Genomic DNA, 6,077 nt, shown 5'->3' on the forward strand with positions numbered 1-6,077 from the left:
AATCGAAATTATTATGAAGTATAGTGGGCTATAAATAGTTCGTTTTGTATTGCTTCTTGTTTCACTGAGTAAAGCTTTGTGGTGTTAGAATGACCCACAGCTGAATCCCTGTTATTTTTCCCACTTATGTTATGCAGCGCCACCTATGTCGAGAAGACAGTGGCGCCCTCCCGCAGCACCCCTGGGAGCAGGCGGGGCCACCGGCAGCCCAAAGCCTCTCCAAGGGATTGAGCTGGCTGCAGAAGTCGCCCATGTCGTGAGGCCTCTTGCACACTGTATCCTTCCGCAGAAAGTATATAGCTGCCTAGTAATGTGGAAAGCTAAAGCAGTGTTCAGTACATGACTTGGTAGTAAGCTCTTCGACGCTATGATGTTATAGTACCTATGCTTCATTTTACCAGTACTAAGCTGCGGGGCTCTAACTTGGAGGATAACGACGAAGCTAAGGATCGCTCAAAGAGCAGCGGAATGGAAAACGTTGGGCTCATATTCTAGTTAAGTACAAAGCCTGTGTCACATGGTGCAATTTTGCTTGTGCCTTCGTGCGTGCAGTTTTTTGGTATTCAGAGGTGCTGAACTTTGCTGCGAATTTGTACATGGAGCGTGGGTGGGGAACCAAAAACACCGCTGGTTGTCAGGTACATCACTGTGGCCTGCTTGATTAATTTTTGTTTTGGTAGGGTGACAAGTTAAAACACGAAAAACTTTTAATGGGAATAGTTCCCAATTTCTTTTACTTTGGTTTCAAAGAAGTGGACTGACTAAGCCTACGTCAAGAACAATCAGTCTCCCACTAGGTGCTCCCAAATGCAAATATTGCAGCCACCACGATCGGTGCATGTGAAATAACAATGCAGAGCTCACAGCTGTGAAAAACATAGTGCACAATCACAGTATGCAAAACAGGCATAAGAAGTAGTGGACATCAGCTAGGCCATAATGCATAGCTCAAACATATCCATTGTGTGCTTTTACTGTTTTTATTCATGAAGTGACACTGTCATTGTATCAAAACAAAAGCATCATTCTTGCTTCTCAATGCAGTTGCCTACTGTACTACCCAATTCTTGGGCCTAACCCCGAAGTGGGTTAGGTACCAACTTTGAACCACTTAGAACCAACTGACCGGATGAATCTCCTCTGCTGCCCTAGAGGGTGTGCTTGAAGGGGCACTTAATGGAAAAATAATTTGAGCTGTATTTGCAAATTACCCTCCCACAGTGAGAGGTGTGCGAATATTCGAAACGTTAGAATAACGAATTGGGGGGAATATTGCCCTATTCCATTCGGGCTTTAAATCTAATAGTCACTATTCATAAATGGGAATGTTTCAAATTGTTTTTAAAATATTTCAAATCACCACCTGTGCGTGATGAAGTACACATTTGGAGCAAATGTTTCATAAAATTCATCCCTGCAACCTTGGCAGGCATAAAACACAAGAAGTTTCGTAGTGGAGCATGCTACATGGCTCAAGGAGCCGCTTTTCTTGCTAAACCGCTACCATTTGCACTGACCCATGAGTCCTGTGTACGCAGGTGAACTACGCATTTGCTCCTAATGCTCTATTTGTGCTTTTAATAAACAACCTTTTATAATGTGCAATGAAATGACAGAAACCTGCTGACATTGTTAGTATAAAGGTGAAAACTGTTGTTCATTATTAAAAATTTATTTGATTCGCTTCTGGCCCTATTTCATTCATATTCGATTCAGCCTCGAGAATTATCGTTCGCATACTGGCGCTGTGGTTTCAATGCACAATTCAAGAAATTAAAATTTGACCTTCATTTTCTCCTCTATTAGTCAATCTCTTACGATTAAATTATTGAAAATAGAATGTTGAAAGAATGGATCATCTGTGTGAAGCTGGTTTAGGCTTTCTCAGTCGTATCACCTTTTAATATCTAGTCATCATGGCACCCGTGACCACTTGCAGATTAGTCAAGGAACCTCTCGAGTATGTTTAATATTTTTCATCTTGATTTGCTTTAAATGAAGCACTGATCATCAAGTCTATGGTTATTGTTAATCAGCGTCTCCACGTGGCGGCCTCCTTGTTTCTCGGAAGCCCGTTATGTAGCACAGGGACAGCCAAAAGCGGCTGCTTGTAAGCTAGCTTCCTAACACTGTCCAAGAATCGTGCTACTAATTAAGTTGTTGCATAGGACGAAGATTACTGTTGGCACCAGGTGCTGGCCAAAGAATGGAAGTCGTCATGGTCTGTACAAAAGGGCAGCCACCACCGATAATAATTACATCTGGCGTTGACTGAAAGGTGTGATTTCTTGGAGAGGCAGACAGTGTCTGGTTACTGTTGTGGCCAATGGCCATTGTTGGTCGGAAGACCAGTAGTCATCGTGGTCTGTTCGGGTAGATACCTACCGCCGACAATAGTTGCTTCTGGTGCTGACTGCAACTGTACCAACATCTTCACTCTGGCATCAATTTCTACAGTAAACTGAACTCTGTCCTTTCTTGTTAATCTGTACAGACTATGTAACGTGCACGGAGGCTGGTTGCGTTGCGCAGCTTCCTTTTAGTACCCGATTACTGACATGAAAATGTCGTGGGAGTAATTGCATGTGTTTGGTGCAGTTTGGTGCTTGTGCATTAATGATACACTCACTATCTCACTTGGATGAAGAGAAGGCGATCGCTAGTAGAAGCGACAGGTGGTGAAATCAGCTGAAGCCTTGACTGTCGTGCGACTCCAGTATCGGCCGTTGGCCTGTGTGGCCGCTCCTCTTGGACACCTTGGCTGATGGCAGCTGGTCTGGATGTGGCCAGGTAAGCTGTGGCTGCTCGCGCCTCAAATTGCAGAAGTACCTTCTCTGGAACGCTGAAAGCTAGAATTGCAAGCATGAGGGTGCAGGTTTGATTCCCAACCACTGTGGCTGCATTTCAATGGGGGTGAAACACAATAATGCTCACGTTCCAAGCTTTGGGTATTCATTAAATTTCAGGGTTCGTAGTGTTCTTTGAAACCCTCAGAGACCGTTCCAATCCAATTAGCATTTTAGTTATAGGGAGCCATCTTATTTGACATGACGGGTCATGGTTTATGCGTAAAGGCTTAGCGGACACCTTTTTCATTCCATGTGCAAAAAAAAAAAAAAATGTTTGCTTGTTTAAGACATTGTTTTCTTTTCAAGCTGTCAGCCATCATGGTGTGGTAGTGGCTGAAATTGTGTTCTTTGTCAGGCCCTTGAAAGTCCTTAAAACTCTTGAACTTTTTTCAGAAGATGCTGCTACAGACCATGATTATTGAACCCCGAGTTGTTGAAAGTCAATTGGAGCATGGCCACTATGGTGTTTCTTATAGAGCCTTGTGTTGAGTTGAGATATCAATCCACCCATATTTGGCCATATTTGAAAGTTGGAACCTCTTTGAAGATGTGACTGTAGCACAAACAGTGCTATCCATAATTGAGCTTCACTTCAGAAAGCATTCTGTTTGTAAGAAAAGCTACAGCAAAAAGGGAAGAAGTGCAAAGCATCCATAACAGCGCTCATGAAGTCATGCTTTGTGGTTAGCAATAAACAAAAATTATGGTCATAGCAAAGGAACGCCCCCATTTTTTACATCGCCGCAAATGTTATGTGCTTGCAACAACAGTAGTGCTGTTCCATTCAGGAAGCCAGAACTCGATTGTGTCGGTGCAGCTCTTACTTGGCTATAATGCAAGGGGCCTGGCTGTCACACACTTCTTCCTCAACTTCATCGTGTAGCTCAAATCAGTTTAAAAACTATGCGGGTACAGTGCAGATGACGAAATCTATGTGAAGCGAAGGTTTTGTGAAGCCGTTATTTAAATTCTATAAAACTAAATTTGATGCATACAAGCGCCTTTATTCTTATCCTATGTAACGTGTAATCTCATCCAATTTTTATGCACCGCAAAAGTCAAAACTTTAATGTCCTAAATTGTTTATGCTTAGGGACTGCACCATTCACAAGCTATGCGGAAATGTTAACAGCAGTTCGTGCGAATGCACACAGTGAGATGTCGATGCAATGATGTCACAAGAAATCTTTGATATTTGTCGATGGAAGAATGATTAGCAGAGTTGCATGGCGCTAAGAAGTGCAGTTCTAAAGACAGTGGTAAAGTTCAGTGGCTCGTTTATTCCTACATTAGTGGCCTAATGGAAACTGGAGTGCACACGTGTTTTCGCATGCATGTACTACCTGACGTTATGCGCTTGCCAATCATCCCAAACAGCTACAAACTGTGAGAAGCATACCTATATCTTTCTTTCATATGCGATGCACTGTTTCTTGGTCGCGGCAGTGAGAGAAGTGTCTCTACTAGTAGGCTTGTGCGAATATAAATTTTTTGGTTTGAAGCGAAGTCAAAGCAAATAGTAATCAGTGTCGAATCATTTTGATGCAAATAGTTCAAATAGTTGTGAGATTTGCATAAAACTTGACATCAGAGCCAGATGTTGACAAATTTTAAAGAGTTGGTTCTTTACTTGTTAAAAAGGAAGCACGTTCATATCTGGAGTTCAGATATGTTCGTCCAAAAGCGCATGTTAAACATTTTTTATGGCTTCAACTGCACAGAAAATTCGTTTACAGGCTCTTGCTCACTGTTGTGCTTCAATCTACCTAAAATTTTACGGTGTTTCAGGTAACAAGAGCGTTTTGTGTTTGCCCTTCAAGCACCGTTGCAATGCTGTGAAGTGCGACCTTGACTGTGGGATGGCAATTTATGCTGTGTTGTGAAAATTCAGCTTGGTACTTTCGGTCTGCACATGAGCTTAACTCTTTCTGTTTGGCAAGTGCACTGATAAAAAACTTTTTAAAGTGGAACTGTAAAATTGGGGTGCAGGTTACATGCAAATTTCAACTAAAGGTGTGTTTTCACGGCAGCACGAATTTCGCCTGAGGTGTGGTTTCACGGCAATGCAGGCCACACTGCCGTGAAACCAACTTTAGAGCTAAATTCTCCGCTATCAGCATCACCAAAGAGGTGGGGAACAGAGCAGCTGGCCGAAGATGCGACGGGGACGATTTGTGTATCCGCAAATGGAGACTGTTTTCACAAGATTCGGGCATTATATGCAGTTATTTTCACAGGTTATACGCACAAATTTCTTTATTTCCAGGGTGGTCTAATTGGGGGGTGTGGCATATACACGGAAATATAGGTATATTTGTTGATTTCGGATACTTCGAAAACTTTGAATGCTAAAATTCAAACCGAAGCAAATATTGAATAACATAATATTCAATCAAATATTAGAAAATTCTGAATATTCGCACAAGCATAGTCTCCATCCTTAGCAGCATTGCCTGCTACGTATGAAACGAATGTTTACAGTAGTCTTAGTGAAAGTACAGTGGACTTTCTCATAGGGCAGTTGTCACTAATGAGTCACATCTACTGTTTCTTCTCAGTTTGCAGGTTCTGTCGCGGACACGTGCTTCTCTGCAGCCGCGGGAGCGGCTTGAGTTGAGTCGACGTCTGCTGCAGCTGACGCTGTACGTGGTACGGTCTCCCTTCTACGAGCGCATCTCCCAGCGCCGCATTTCTCTCGCCCTTCGAGCGCTTGGCGACTCTGTGCCCCTGCTCGGCTGGATCACCAGTGAGTCACTTAGTTCACGGCCACTGTGCAGCGTGTGCCTCCATTGTGGGCCTTCACACTGTTCCTTTCCTGGCACCTTTGCCCTGAAACCTAGAAACGCTGGTTTTGGGGCATTCATCACAGCAGTCCTTGTAACCTGTCTAAACTGTTGAATATAAAGATTTAATGAGAATGTGCTGAAACCACTTTAAACTTTATTGAGTGCTGAAGATTTCTTGAACTTTCTTTGCTGCTAAGCTTAGTAAATGTTGTTGGGGATCTGGGCACAGGAATGGCACAAGCTAAAGTTCTAGTTTATCCAATCCGGTTAGAACATTTGTTGTAGGGAGCCAGATGGTTAGTGTTGGTTTGCTTCCTGAGCCTTTTTTGTGCAGCTTTCTTTCATGTTAATTTAGTTTCTGTGTGAAAAAAAAAAGTTCACATGTTATCGAAGACTAAGTTTTGTTTTCAGGCTGTCAAACATACGGTTGCTTTATTGTTTA

This window comes from Dermacentor silvarum, unplaced genomic scaffold (assembly GCF_013339745.2).
Source record: "Dermacentor silvarum isolate Dsil-2018 unplaced genomic scaffold, BIME_Dsil_1.4 Seq64, whole genome shotgun sequence".
NCBI classification, from domain to species: Eukaryota; Metazoa; Arthropoda; class Arachnida; order Ixodida; family Ixodidae; genus Dermacentor; species Dermacentor silvarum.